Here is a 16,201-nt window from a genome sequence, read left to right as displayed (position 1 = left end):
TGCAAAGAGAAAAACAGTAACTTTACAATAGAAAAAATCCAGCAGAAACTACCTTAACCAAAGTGCTCAGAGATAATATCCCCCACTGGGAGACCCATTGGCAAGGTACACCACGGTATGATGCACTGAGGATACGGGTGGGGTATGGTTGTTTGTTTGCCATTATAAGCAATATAAAAACCAACTGGTGCTGGGTTTGGTGGTGCATGCCTGTAATCCCAGTGATTTGGGAGGCTGAGGCAGGAGTATGGCAGGTTCAAAGTCAGCCTCAGCAACTTAGCAAGACCTTGTCTCAAAGTAAAAAAAAAATAAGGGATTGGGGTTGTGGCTTAGTGGTAGAGCGCTTGCCTAGCATGTGTGAAGCATGTGGGTTCAAATCTCAGCACCACATATAAATAAATAAAATAAAGGTCCATTGACAACCAAAAAATATTAAAAAACAAAAATAAAAAGTAAAAAGGGCTGGTGATGTGGCGCAGTGGTTTAGCACCCGAGTTAAATTCTCAGTAGAAGAAGAAGAAGAAAAAAAAAAGACAACAACAAAGAAAAACAGTTGGTGTGAGTTTTCTTTCCCTGTCTTCTTGATCTTGTAACTTCTTCTGGACTGACATTGGCATATCCATGTTCTCAGAGACCGGGACCAGAAAGATCACACCTCTTAATCCATGGCTTTTGTTACTGGGACCCAGCTGATAGGGAGGAAATAGAGATAAGACATTTCTCCATACTAATTAAGCTTTTAGGACCTTCTGATACAAAGGGTCAAATTTCAGCTACCAATGGAGTTTTGTATATCATTGTGCTTATGCAAATCATAGAAACCAACAGTTAAGAAGAAATTTGTATGTTGCCTTTTGTACTGCATCTAGGGAACAGCTGAGAAGCTGAAGATTCCCTACTTCTATCTTTTGGGTGTTTTTCAAAGAAAACATTTATTTATTTAATTGTCTTTGCAGTGGGGGATCAAATCCAGAGCCTCACAGATGGTAGGCAAGCACTCTACCTCTGAGCTACATTCCTAGCCCAGAAAACTTTATTTTTAAGGAAACTGATTTTTATTTTTCGGTGCTGGGAATTGTACCCAGGGCTCCCCACACATGCTAGACAAGTGCTCTATCACTGAACTACATCCTCAGCTCTTATTTTTTATTGTGAGTAAGGGTCTTGCTAACTGCCAAGCCTGAACTTGGGATTCTCCTTCCCAAGTAGCTGGGACTATAGGTGTGGATCACTGTACCCGGCTAAGGAAACTTTTTTTTTTTTTTTTGGTACCAGGAATTGAAACCAGGGGCAATTAACCACTGAGCCACTCCCATCCTTTTTTATATTTTATTTTGAGACAGGGTCACACTAAGTTACTTAGGGCCTTGCTAAATTGCTGAGGCTGACTTTGAACTCGGGATCCTCCTGCGTGAGTCACTGGAGCCACTGGAATTACAGGCGTGGGCCACCACTCCTGGCTAAGGAAACTTTTCCAATGCCATGTGCTATATGTTCTTTCTTGATCTATGAAATAATAACACTGGTACATCAACAGCTGTGCATGTTGTCTACTGCCAAAAGGCTCTCAGGTGAGGGACAAGCAGAGGTTGAAGTCCATCTTCTTCCTGCTCCCCAAGGGGCATGCCTCTGGGGTTTATCCACCAGAGGAATGGATACTTCTAATTGCACAAGGTGCTGATTGGGCTACTTACTGTTGGCTCTGCCAGTAAGCATAGCACATGGGTGATAGAAGCAGATCAAAGATATTTAGTTTGATATGTCAAAGGCATTTTGATGGTCTATGGCTATTAAAAAGTTTTTTTTTTTTTTATCATTTTACAGCAAATATCCCATTCTAAGTCTAGTGTTTTATTGAAAAATTAAGACTTAGGGGGCATGGTGGCACATACCTATGATCCCAGCAACTGGGAGGCTGAAGCAGGAAGATCCAAAGTTTGAGGGCAGCCTCAGCAATTTGGTAATACCCTCGGTAATTTAGCAAGACCCTTAGCAACTTAGTGAGATCCTGTCTCAAAACAAAAAATAAAAAGGACTGGGGAAGTAGCTCCGTGGTGAAGCATCTCTGGGTTCAACCCCAATTAAAAAATAAATAAATAAATAAACGGAAAAGAAAAGAAAAATTAAGACTCTAATGTCCCAGAAACCCATTATGCTACTCATGCATCATTGAGAAACTTCCTGGGCTGGGGACATAGCTCAGTTGGTAGAGTGCTTGCCTTGCATACACAAGGCCCTGGGTTCAATCCCCAGCACCTCCTGCACACACACACAATTCCTGTACATATACAATATATATTTGTACACATATATGCATATATACATATTGATCTATTCAAAGGCATCTTACTCTTCAATTCCCCATTTCTTTAAATAATATTCTTTTTATTATTATTATGGTAAAATGTACACAAAATTTCCTGTCTTAACTTTTTTTTTTTTTTTTTGTGTGTGTGTGTGTGTGGTGCTGGGGATTGAACCCAGGCAGGGTCTTGTGCATACTGAGCTTTATCCCCAGCCCCCTATTTTAACAATTTTTAAGTGTACAATTCATCAGTATTGATTGTACAACTATCACCACTACCTATCTCCAGAACATTTTCATCATTCTAAATTGAAATTAATTCTGTATTCATTAAACAATGGCTCTCCATTCCATTCCCTTCTCCTCCACCCCATCCCTTCACCATCACTATTCTATTGTCTGTATGAATTCGACGACTCCAGGTCCCTCATTTAAGTGGAATCACAAAGCATTTGCCCTTTGGTGTCTGTCTTATTTCATATAGCATAATCTCTTCAAGGTTTGTCCATGTTACAATACTTTGGGGGGAGGGCACTTGCTTTTTTTTTTTTTTTTTTTTTTTTGATGCTGGGCATTGAACTTAGGAGCTCTCTACCACTGGCCACATCCCTAGCCCTTTTTATTATTTTTTAAAAAAATTTGAGACAGGGTCATGCTAAGTTGCTTAGGGTCTTGCTAAAGTGCTGAGGCTGGCCTCCAACTTGTGATCCTCCTGCCTCAGCTTCCTGAGTTGCTGGGAGGCCAGGCATGTGCCACCATGCCCAGCCCTTGATTTCAGATTAGCTATTGTGAAGAATGCTACCTTGAATATAGATGTTAAGGACCCCTTTAACACACTACTTTAAATTCTTTTGAGTCTGGATTCAGAAGTGGAATCACAACATCATGTAGTAATTATTTTTTTGTGTGTTTGGTACTGGAGGTTGAACCCAGGGCGCTCTGCTACTGAGCTGCATCCCCAGCCCTTTTCATTTTGAGACAGGGTCTTGCTAAATTGCTGAGGCTGGCCTTGTGATCCTCCTGCCTCAGTCTCCCAATTTGCTGGGATTACAGGTGTGTGCCACCATGCCGGCTTGTGTTAATTTTATTTTTAATGTATTCATGAGCTATATTTGTGTTTTCTACAGCATATAACTCATTTTATATCCCCACCAGCAATGCACAAGGATTCCAATTTCCCCATATCCTCACCTATGTTTCTTTTTAGCTTTTTCTTATTGTAATATCCACCATAGGGTGTGAAATGATATTTTATAGTGTTTTTTTATGGATCTTTTTCTCTTTTTTTAAATTTATTTATATGTGGTGCTGAGGATTGAATCCAGTACCTCACACATGCCAGACAAGTGCACTACCACTAAGCCACAACTCCAACCCCATCATGGTGGTTTTGATTTGCATTCCCCTAGTGATGAGTACTGTTGAGCATTGTTTCATGTGCTTATTGTGGCTATTTGTAATTTTTTTTCCCTTGAAGTACGGTTTATTCAATTTTTGCCCATTAAATCGGGTTGTTCAGTTTTTGGTTTTGAAATTTAGGTTCTTTACATATTCTGGATCTTAATCCTTTACCAGTTATATGACTTGCAAACAGAATATCCCTGAAACACAATAAAGCCAAGAGTAGGTATATCTGCACAGGTATATTTTCTATCATTCTGTAAGTTGCCTTTTAACTCTGTTGATAGCATACTTGGATGCACAAATGTTTTTAATTTCAGTGAAGTCCAGTTTGTCCATTTTTCTTGTTCATCTGTGCTTCTGATGTCACAGCCAAGAAATGTTCAACAAATTCAATATCAAGAAGCTTTCCCCCTGTGTTTTCTTCTAAGAGTTAAGTTTTCACACTTACATACAGGTCCTCCATCCTCAATGAAAAGATCCAACTTGATTCTTATGCATATGGATATCCATTTTTTTTTCCTAGCATTTATAGAAAGGATTGTATTTTCTCCATTGAATTATCTTGGATCTCTTGTCAAAAATCACTTGACCTTGTGTGTGAGGGTTTATTTCTGGTCTCTCCATTCCATTGGTCTTTGTGCCTGTGTTTATGTCAGTACTATACAATTTGTATTATTGTTGCTCTGTAGTGAGTTTTGAAATAGTGAAGTATAACTCTTCTGATCTTTTTTGGGGGGAAATGAGGTGGGAGATTGGAACCCAGGTGTGCTTTACCACTGAGCTACCTCCCCAGTCCATTTATTTATTTATTGGTCCTGGGGATTGAACTCAGGGCACTTAGCCACTGAACCACATCTCCAGACCTTTTTTGTATTTTATTTAGAGAGGGTCTCACTGAGTTACTTAGGTCCTTGCTAAATTGCTGGGGCTGGCTTTGTTTTTGGTACTGGGATTGAACCCAGGGGCATGTTACCATTGAGCCACATCCCCAGCCCTTTTTTATATTTTATTTTAGAGATAGGGTCTCACTGAGTTGGTAAGTGCTTCACTAATCTGCAGAGACTGGCTTTGAACTCACCATCCTCCTGCCTCAGCCTCTGGAATAGCTGGGATTACAGATGTGCACCACCATGCCTGGCTTTTTAAAAATTTGAGACAGGCTATTGCTAATTGCTGAGGATGGCTTTGAACTTGGGATCCTCCTGACTTGGTCTACTGAGTCCCTGGGATTGTAGGCATAGTCCACCATGCCTAGTGAATCCTTCAGTCTTTTTCAAGATTGTTTTACTATTTGATGTCTCTTGGGATTCCATATGAAGGTAAGGATGGATTTTTCTATCTCTAAAAAAAAAAAACCAAAACATCATTGGGATTTTGAGACAAGGTGTATTAAATCTATAAATCTCTTTGAGAGTATCCACATCTTGTTACTGTAAGAAATTACCTGAGATAATCACCTTATAAATGGAAAAGGTTTGTTTGGGGTGTTTTTGGGTACTGGGGATTAAACTCAGGGGCACCCAACCACTGAGCCACATGCCCAGCCCTATTTTGTATTTTATTTAGAGACAGGGTCTTACTGGGTTGTTCAGCGCCTCACTCTTTCTCAGGCTGACTTTGAATTTGCGATTCTTCTGTCTCAGCCTCCTGATCAAGCCGCTGGGATTACAAGCATGCGCACCGCATCTCACATTTTGGGAGGTTTGGGTCCATGATTAACTGGACCCATTGCCTTGGACCTGTGGTGAGGCAGCACATTGTGACTGGAAGCACATAGTGGAACAAACCATTCATCTCATGGCCAGAACATGAATAAAAAAGAGAGATTGCCACAGTCTGGCTGGGCACAATTCAGGACCCACTTGTCAAAAGAAGCAAACTTTATTTTTAGAACACACACACCGCACCACACAGCTCTTCAGGAAAACCCTCAGAGCCCAACTGCCACCACAGGCTTCCCACAAGCCTCTCAACCTCCCCCACTCCTCCTGCTCTTGAGGCCAATTGGCTGGGTCACATGGGCGGAGCCAAAAAAGTCCCCCAATGAGTAGCTCCGTGGTCTGAAAGGGCGGGGAAACAGCCCAATGAGCATCATGGCAGAGGAGCCAATCAGTTGGCAGCTAGAAGTTTGCTGGGGCTGCTGTGAGCCAAGCATCAGCTGGCAGCTGGAAGTTTGCTGGGGCCCCTTCGGCTGTGGCTCTCAACAAGAGGCAGAGACCAGGATCCCACCATCCCCTTAGGAACATCTCCCCAGTGACCTAAGGCCTCCTACCAGACCCCACCTCTTAAAAGACTCTTCCCAGTAGCACCAGGGACTGGGTACCAAGCCTTTATCACATGGACTTTTGGGGGACATAGTGATACCTTGTCAATATTAAGCCTTCCAGTCCATGACCCCAGGTTGTGTTCCCATTTATTTATGTCGTCTTCAATTTCCTCAGCAATGTGTTGTAGTTAATTCTGAAGCATTTATTCTCTTTGATGCTACTATAAATGGAATTTCTTTCTAAAATTCCTTTTCAGATAATTCATTGTTAGTGTATAGAAACACCATTAATTTATTATTATTATTATTATTATTATTATTATTATTATTATTAGAGCCTTGTGGATCCTGACAAGCTCAGACATCCATGGAAATAAATTTTGGTTTGGCTAATTTCACTGAGCATGATATTCTCCATTTCCATCCATTTACCATAAATGCCATAATTTCATTCTTTTTTATGGTTGAGTAGAATTCCATTGTATATGTGTGTGTGTGTGTGTGTGTGTGTGTGTGTCTTACAATTTCTTAATCTATTCATCTATTGACAGCTATCTATGTTGATTCCATAATATAGCTATTGTGAACTGTGTTGCTATAAACACTAAGATGGCTGTGTTCACTGTAGTATGCAGATTTTAGAACTTCAGGGAAAATAGCCAGGAGTGGGATAGCAGAGTCATATGGTGGTTCCATCCCTAGTTTTTGAGGAATCTCCAAACTGCTTTCCAGAGTGGTTGTTCTAGTCCCACCAACAATGCACAAGTGTACCTTTCTCCCCAAAACCTCACCAGCATTTATTTGTATTCTCGATCATTGCTATTCTGACTGGTGTGAGATGGAATCTTAGTGTGTTTTTATTTGCATTTCCCTGATTGCTGGAGATGTTGAACATTTTTTCATATATTTATTGGCCTTTTGGAAACAACTAATTTTGCATGTTGGTTTTCTATCCGGTCCTATCCCTTGCTTTTTAAAATGTATGAATTGAGATTTTTCCTTACGATCAATATAGATGAATATACATGCATTAAATTCGGCTTCAGATGTATCTGTAGGGTGAATCCCTAAGAGGGAATGAATTACAATAGTAAGAGGCAGATGCACTTTTATTTGAGACAGTTAAGGCCCTGGAAAGAAAGTACAGTCATTTATCTGTAATCAGTGGTTCTTCTTTCTCTCCATGTTTAAAATGTGAATTATTGATCTTTTAAATTTTTTATTGTCTCATTGTTAGAATTTTCATTTCTTTAATTAAAAGTTAGATTGAATGTCTTTTCATCTACAAAATTTCTTTCTTTTGCTCTTGGATGGATCATCATTGCTATTTATTAGCTCTTGTTTTTATTAACAATTCATTATAGATTAAGGCAAATTGGGCCTTTGTCATGTGAGAGGTGAATGTCCTAAGTTTTTCATTAAAAAAAAAAAACTTTTAAAATAAGTATTTTTCTCACATTAACTATATATGTACTAGAACATGGCAATCTTTTCTTTTTTGGCTTCTGGATCTTATGTCTTACATAGGAAGATCTTCCCTATTTGGAGACAATTTTTTAAAACTCTCATGTTTTCTTCTGGTTCTCTTATGTTTTTAAAAGTACTTTACCATCTGGAATTGACTTTGGTGTAAGGAGTAAGGGATGGTTCCAGCTGGTAGTCAGCTGTCCCAAAGCCACATTCTGAATAATCCATCTTTTTTTTCACTACTCTGAAATGCCACCTTTCCATATGTATATTTGGATATAATTTGTTCCATTGATCTAACTATATATTCAAATGCTATTTCAAGATTTCTTAATTCTATATAGTTTTGAAAAGTCTTTATTATTTGGAAGAAATGGTCTCACTTTAACAGGTTTCTTATAGAATTATCTTGGCTTCTTGGATTTTTTTTTTTTTTTTTATACTATGGATTGAACCTACTGAGCCACATCCCCAGGGTCTCATTCAGTTGCTTAGGGCCTCACTAAGTTGCTGAGGCTGGCTTTGAACTTGTGATCCTCCTGCCTCAGACTTTTGAGCTGCTGGGATTATAGATGTTAGCCACCATACTTGGCGATCTTGGCTATTTTTGCATGTTTTATTTTTCATACGAACTTTAGAATCAGCTTGTCTAATAAGAAGTTGGAATTTCATTGAGATTACATTAAATTTTTAGATAAATTCAAAGAGAAAAAATATATTAGTTCTTTCTATTCAGAAACAGGGTGTATTTTGTTATTCATGTTTTAAAAAAAGGTTTATTTGCTATCTAACTCTAAAGTTTGGGTCCATATAAAATAATTTTAATTGAGTTTATTCTTAGGTATTTTGTGGGTGTTATAACTGAAAAGTTCCTTCTACTTTATTTTTTAACAGGTTCTTTGCACATGAAAAATCAATTGCTATGCTCATACATTGCTGGTGGGACTGCAATCACTGTGGAAAGCAGTATGGAGATTCCTTAGAAAACTTGACCCAGTTATCCTACTCCTTGGTTTATACCCAAAGGACTTAAAATCAGCATACTACAGTGATGCAGCCACATCAATGTTTATAGCAGCTCAATTCACAATTGCTAAACTATGGAACCAACCTAGATACCTTCCACATATGAATAGATAAAGAAACTGTGGTATATATACAAAGTGGAATATTACTCCGCCTTAAAGAAGAATGAAATTATGGCATTTGCAGGTAAATGGAAGGAGTTGGAGAATATCATGCTAAGTGAAATAAGCCAATCCCAAAGAACCAAAGGCCAATGTTTTCTCTGATATGTGGATGCTGATCCATAATGGGGGGGGGGGCAAGGGAAGAATAGAGGAACTTTGGATTGGGCAGAGGAGAGTGAAGAGAGGGGTGAGGGGGTGGGGGTGGGAAAGATGGTGGAATGAGATGGACATTATTACCCTATGTACATGTATGATTGCAAGAATGGTGTGACTCTGTATCATGTACAACCAGAGAAATGAAAAGTTGTGCTCCATTTGTGCACAATGAGTCAAAGTGCATTCTGATATACATGGTAACTAATTGGAACAAAAAAAAAAAATCAACTCTGAATAACCAGGACCCAGTGTCTGCTCCTTTGCCTTTGCTTCCTAACCCATAGCCACCATGCAGGAGTGCATCTCCATACACGTAGGCCAGGCTGGTGTTCAGATTGGAAACACCTGCTGGGAGCTCTGTTGCCTGGAACATGGCATCCAGCCTGATGGCCAGATGCCAAGTGATAAGACCACTGTGGGAGGAGATGACTCCTTCTACACCTTCTTCAGTGAGACAGGCTCTGGCAAGCCTGTGCCCAGGGCAGTGTTTGTAGACCTAGAACCCACAGTCATTGGTGAAGTTCTCACTGGGACCTACCATCAGCTCCTCCACCCTGAGCAGCTCATCATAGGCAAGGAAGCTGCTGCCAGTAACCATCAGAGGCCACTACACCATTGGCAAGAAGATCACTGACCTTGTCTTGGGCCGAATTCATAAACTGGCCAACCAGTGCACAGGTCTTCAGGGCTTCTTGGTTTTCCTCAGCTTTGGTGGGGAAACTGCTTCTGGGTTCACCTCCCGGCTGATGGAACGTCTCTCTGTTGATTACAGCAAGAAGTCCAAGCTGGAGTTCTCCATTTATCCAGCTGAAGTTGAGCCCTACAACTCCATCCTCATCACCCACACTACCCTGGAGCACTCTGATTGTGCCTTAATGATGACAAAGAGGCCATCTATGACGTCTGTCTCAGAAACCTTGACGTTGAGCACCAGACCTACACTAACCTTAACTGCCTTATAGGCAGATCTTGTCTTCCATCACTGCTTCCTTCAGATACAATGGAACCCTGAATGTTGACCTGACAGAATGCCAGACCAACCTGGTTCCCTATCCCTGCATCCACTTCCCTCTGGCCATATGTTCCTCTGTCATCTCAGCTGGGAAAGCCTACCATGAACAGCTTTCTACAGCAGAGATCACCAGACAATCAGATGGCAAAATGTGCCCCCCGCCATGGTAAATACATGGCTTGTTGCCTGTTGTACCATGGTGACATGGTCCCCAAAGACATCAATGCTGCCATTGCCACCGTCAAGACCAAACGCAGCCTCCAATTTGTGGATTGGTGTCTCACTGGCTTCAAAGTTGGCGATAATTACCAGCTTTCCACTGTGGTGCTTGGTGGAGACCTGGCCAAGGTACGTTGTGCTGTGTGCATGTTGAGTAACCTCACAGCCACGGCTGAGGCTTTGTTCACTGGTACATGGGTGAGGGGATGGAGGAAGGAGAGTTTTCTGAGGCCTATAAGGACATGGCTGCCCTAGAGAAAGATTATGAGGAGGATGGTGTGGATTCTGTTGAAGGAGAGGGGGAGGAAGAAGGAGAGGAATACGAATTAGCTGCTCCTTTCAGCCCTGCAGCATGTCATACTCCCAGAACTCCAGCTTCAGCAGTAGCTAACAGGCATTGAAATTTACTGATTAGATTATCTTCACACAATCATGATCATGTCTGTCTTTTTCCATGTGTACCTGTAAGATCTTTCCATTATGTCTCAAAGTAAAGGCTTTAAAGAAAAAAAAATCAATTGATGTCAGGCGCGGTGATGCACACCTATAATCCCGGAGACTGGGGAGACTGAGGCAGGAGGATTGCAAGTTTAAGGCCAACCTCAGCAGCTTAGCAAGGCCCTAAGCAACTTAGCAAGACCCTGTCTCAAAATAAAAAATAAAAATGAATGGGGGTGCTGGGGATGTGGCTCAAGCAGTAACACGCTCACCTGGCATGGGCGGGGCACTGGGTTCTATCCTCAGCACCACATAAAATAAAGATGTTGTGTCCACTGAAAAACAAATATCAAAAAATTCTCTCTCTCTCTAAAAAAAAAAAACAAAACAAAAACCGAATGGGGATGTTGTTCAGTGATTAAGCCCCCCTGGGTTCAATCCCCAGAAAAAAAAATAATAATAAATTGCTTTTTGTATATTAAATTTTTACTGGTCTTATTGATGAATTTTCTATTGCCATTTAGTTTTTAGTTGTTCTGAGTTTCCTAAATATACACTCACATTACCCACAAGTGAAGATAATTTTACTTTGTCTTTAAAGTTAATTGCATGGTTCTTTACTACAAGATTTCATTGCAGGGTCATGAAACATTTTGTTCTTCTAGGAGTCTGGGTTATGCCATCTCTGCATTTTGGATCCTAAGGGCTTATTTCCCATAAGCTTAAAACTTAACAGAAAAGTACTTGTATGGAGCCATAGGATGGGACAGGATTTAGAATTAAGACACCATCCCATTCAGGTGCATGGTGGTGCATGCCCACAATCCCAGATACTTCAGAGGATGAGGCAGGAGGATCACAAATTCAAGTCCAGCCATGGCAACTTAGTGAGATCCTGCCTTAAAAAATGAAAATAACTGAGAATGTTGCTCGGTGGCAGTGTGCTTGCCTGGCATGTGTGAGGCCCTGGTCCCATCCCCAGTATAGGTATGGTGGGTACAGGGGGCAGAGCACGGGATCATCCTGGTTGCCGAGTGGAGAACAGGCCACATAAGAGAAGGGTAGGGGGAAGGAACCTGGTTTTCAGATGGGCACATCCATCACGCCAACACACCAAGCTGTGGGGCACAGGGCAGTAACTGAATCTGAATGAGATAAGGTGGTTGAGCCAACTAAGACATAATGAATCTCTGTGTCTGGGATTCAGCACTTCAAGCCCAGCCAGCCTGAGATGATGTTCCACTGTTTGGAAGTCACCTGCCAGGGGGTGGAGCCAGTATTTTGCCTTGGAAGAGGAGGAGTCTTGGCGGTCTTCTGCCTTGGGGAACTGCCGTTTAGTAGGACAGTTGGCAGGAGCAGGGGAAGAGGATGATGGGTCTAAAATTTGACAGTCTGACGAATCCACAGCCCAAGGGCAGGAGTAGGCTGAAGGCAGAGATGTGGGACAAGGCTTCCTCCATTCCCAGCAAGTTGAGATCTAAGACCTGCCTCCAAGTCTTTGCCCTGCAGTAGGATCTCCACCTGGGAATGAGACATCCTAAAGGCTGACTCCTGTTTCTTGTGGAACCCCAATGATGGCTAACTCAAGGAATGGCTGTCATCTTGCATCTTTCTAGTGCGAACTACATTGCCCGGCTGCAGACTATCCTCCCCCTCAAGGAGCCCCTGACGCTGGTCCATCAGTCAGACTCACCTTCCTCCCTCATTGCTGCCCTGACTTCTCTGCCACTTACCAGCAAGGAGACCTCTAAACTGTTTGAGTTTCAGACACCTCACCTAATGCTAAATTGGAATTGCTGGTAGTACCAACCTTGAAGGGTTGTTAGGATTCGATGAATTAATATTAATACGCACACGCACACAAATGCTCTGTTTGTGGAGTTAAGCAAATGAATGTGACTAGTATGGGATTGAACCCGAGGGTGACTTACCACTGTGCTACATCTCCAGTCTTTTTATTATTTTTTTTATTTTGAGATAGGGTCTCACTAAGTTGTTGAGGGTCTTGCTAAATTACTAAGGCTAACCTCAAACTTATGATCCTTCTGGAATGAGCCACCACCTCCAGCCAATGAAACTAAAGATTTTTGTATGAGTTGTATTATGTGTCGTAAGAATTATTTAGAGGTTGGTGCGGTCCAAGAAAGAAATGATTTTTTTTTTTCTTGGTAGTGGGGACTGAACTCAGGAGTGCTTTACCACTGAGCCACATCATTAGTCCTTTTTATGTTTTTATTTTGAGACAGGATCTTGCTTAGTTGCTTAGGGTCTCTCTAAGTTGCTGAAGCTGGCCTTGAACTTGTGATCCTTCTGTCTCATCCTCCAAATTGGTGGGATTACAAAAGTGTACCGTAGTTCTCTGGGTAAAAACTGGCTTTGGGGGTCTCTACCTGCCCTCACCTCCTTAGCCCCAAAGCTTTCTTCCCCCTGATAGTCCAATGTGTGTGGTGAGGTGGCTGTATGATAATTCTCCTACTGTGTTTAGCTTCTTCTCCCACTATGTGTCAGTCTTTCATATTCATTACATTTTTCATGTTTTATATTTTTATCATTACAAAAACATTTTTAAAGCCACTATTAAAAAGTGTCTTAAGGAAATGTATAAAAAAATAAAAGAAAAAATAAAGAAAGAGCTGGACACAATGGCACACGCTGATAATCCTAGTGGCTCTGGAGGCTGAGACAGGAGGATCTCAAGTTCAAGGCCACTCTCAGCAACTTAATGAGACCATGTCTCAAAATAAAAAAAAAAAAATGCATTGGGGAATGTGGCTTAGTGGTAGAGCACCCCTGGGTTTAATTCCCAGTACAAACACACACACACACACACACATGAAGAAAAATAGTGCAGATAGTACTATTATAAAATAGCAATGTGTTTTACAAAAATATAAACCCAAAATATTATTTAAGAAGATTTTGCTGAATGGGGCAAAAGGTAAAGTTGTCAATAATTTGAGGTTGGCAAACTAGAAGAAGTCATGGATGCGCTTATTCATCCACTGTGTGGAGACCATCAGGGATCTACACTAGGGCAGGGATATATATATATATATATATAAACAGGGAGACCTGTGCTGTGAGAGCTGTCTTCTCAGAGGCCTTTTCATCCCTGAATTTAATACAACCTCAAAGCCTTTGTCAGGATGACTAAAAATGTTAATATGTGGGAAAGTTTTAGAAGAGCGCTTGACCTGTCAGAAGAGCTTACTGTAGGTGTTGGATCAACTTAGTTATTGTTATGACAATCATAACACAGTTGGCAATTTACCCCGACCCCTTTAAGTATTTCTGGGGCAAGGACTACATTTACAAAATGAAGAGATTTCCTGCCTCCCGGAGCTGTAATACCTCTTTGCTAAAATTATAATCAATTCAAAGAGTACCTAATCCACTTAGCTGGGAACTTAAAATTTTAAAATAGCCAAAGAGACTTTTAACAGTTCAGTGTTTTTACAGTTCACGCCCAGGGTCATGTGGCACTGTGACACTTCCATTTTCCTGCCCTATGAAATAGATACAAACCCTCAAGGTGGTAGAAAGGTGCTTTCAGCTGTTTTGTTGATACTGATAAGTCCTTGCTTAGGGTGAGATTGAGAGATTCCAGGACCCGGGGAATTCTTCCCCTTTCCTGGGTTGCCTGGGACACTTGTGCATCTGCCTTCCCCACAGTGAGATGCTGGGGGATTCTCTGAGTTCAGGCTGGGAGGAGGCAGAGAAGGTCCTGCCCATCTTCCCAGGCACTTGAGGTGCTGGTTCCTGGGTATTGGCTACAAACCGTGGGAGAGTGCAGCACCCACTGGTTCCTTCCCCAAGGGCATGGCTAGGGCATTCATTAGTCACCAGAAAAGTCCTCTGTGTATTTGTTCATATAATGCAGCAATGAAGTGGTTATACGCTGGCATCTTCTTCGTTATCCTGACTCTGGTCATCTCAAGAAAGCTTCATCATGTACTCAATCACGCTGCGGCTTACTCACAAGTACAGTTGCCGGTAAAAGCATAGAGCCAGAAAGAAGGGCTGCGTTTGTGCTCCGCCTGCTCAGGCTGCTCTTGATTCCAAAAGGCCTCTGGCAGCCCGTCCTGGAATCAACTAAGCTCAAGATGTCACTCCCTGGTAACGCCTAGATTCTTGACTGATTTATTAAGGTTTGCAGGGAAAGGTTTCTTTTTTTATTATTTGCTACGCAAATACTTTCTGGCCCGTGTTCAGAGACGCTTACTAGAAGTATGTGGCGGAGAAGTCAGATGTGGTCCCCAGAGTTGCGCCAAGCAGATTTCACAAGGCCCGAGGGCCTGGGCGGGAGGTGTGTAGGGCTGGGCTGGGGTGAGTCATTGACCTGAAGATCTGGACACAGACAAAGCGAGGGTAATGCTGAACACTCCCTAGGGAGTCACAAATCCAGGTCCCCCTAGGCCAGTGAAGACTGGTGATGAGCTGGAGAAAACTTGTCCCCGCCTGGTGGGGTTGGGGGCCCAGCTTTGCCTAATTTTCAAGAGAAGCTGGGAATTTGGAGTTGTAAAATTTTCAATGACAGCAGTTAATTTAAAAACACCCAAAACATTGTATAAGCTCATGAAAAGATGCTCCGCACCAGTAATCACTGGGGAAATGCAAATCAAAACCACATTTGATACCATCTCAAACCCGGTAGAACGGCAACTATCAAACACAACACAAAACAAAACTAGAAAATAACAAGAGCTGGTGAAGATGGAGAGAAATTGGAGTCCTTGTGCCCTGTTGGTGGGAACGTAGAATGGTACAGCTGCTATGGAAAACGGTACCCCAATTCCTAAAAAAACTGAGACTAGCATTATCATATGGTCCAGGAATTTCACTTCTGGGTTACACAAAAAAAGTTGAGGTTGGTGTTTTTGTATTTTGGTTTTTTAGTACTCGGGTACTTTCCCACTGAGCTACATCCCTAGTCTTTTGTATTTTTTGTTCAAAACTTGAGACAGGGTTTAGCCAAATTGCTGAGGGTCTTGCTAAATTGTCCAGGCTGGCCTTGAGCTTGTGATCCTCTTGCCTCAGCCTCCCAAGCTGCTAGGATTATAGGCGTGTATCACCGTGCCCTCCTGAAGGCAGGGTCTTGAGGAGATTTTTGTTCATCCATGTTTATAATAACACTATTCATTCACAATAGCTAAGATGTGAAATTAACCCAAATGTCCATCAAGGGACAAATGGATAAGCAAAATATGGTGTGTGCGTGTGTGTGTGTGTGTGTGTTCACAATGGAATATTGTTCAGCCCACTGTCACACACACAAGAAGAAGGAGGAGGAGGAGGAGGAGGAAGAAGAAGAAGAAGAAGAAGAAAGAGAAAGAAAGGAAATTCTGACACATGAAATGTGAGGACATTATCCTAAGTGAAAAAGCTTGTCACAGGAGGATAAATACTGTCTGATTCTGTTTATATGAGTTACCTAGAGTAGTCAAATTCATAGAGACAGAAAGTAGAATGTGGTTGTCAGGGCCACTGGTGGGAGCTGGCAGGGACAAGGCGAATAGGAAATTATTGTCAGGAGTTTCAGTCTGGTGCTGCGTGGGTTGACGCTGGCTTTTAATCCCAGTGGTTCAGGAGGCTGAGGCAGGAGGATCATGAATTCAAAGCCAGCCTCAGTAATTTGGCGAGGCCCTAAGCAACTCAGCGAGACCCTGTCTCAAAATAAAATATAAGGGCTGGGATTGTGGCTCAGCAGTAGAGTGCTCGCCTAGCACGGGCAGGACCTGGGTTCG

The 16,201-nt window shown here is 41.8% G+C and overlaps 1 pseudogene; it reads left to right on the top strand.

Moving 5' to 3' along the window:
• Positions 1-8,885: 8,885 nt before the first annotated feature.
• LOC114080997 (tubulin alpha-1B chain pseudogene) lies at positions 8,886-10,806 on the top strand (annotated as a pseudogene).
• Positions 10,807-16,201: the final 5,395 nt, after the last annotated feature.

This window comes from Marmota flaviventris, chromosome 2, assembly GCF_047511675.1.
Source record: "Marmota flaviventris isolate mMarFla1 chromosome 2, mMarFla1.hap1, whole genome shotgun sequence".
NCBI classification, from domain to species: Eukaryota; Metazoa; Chordata; class Mammalia; order Rodentia; family Sciuridae; genus Marmota; species Marmota flaviventris.
Note: the sequence above shows the minus strand (reverse complement) of the source record. Positions and strands in the feature narration are given on the sequence as shown.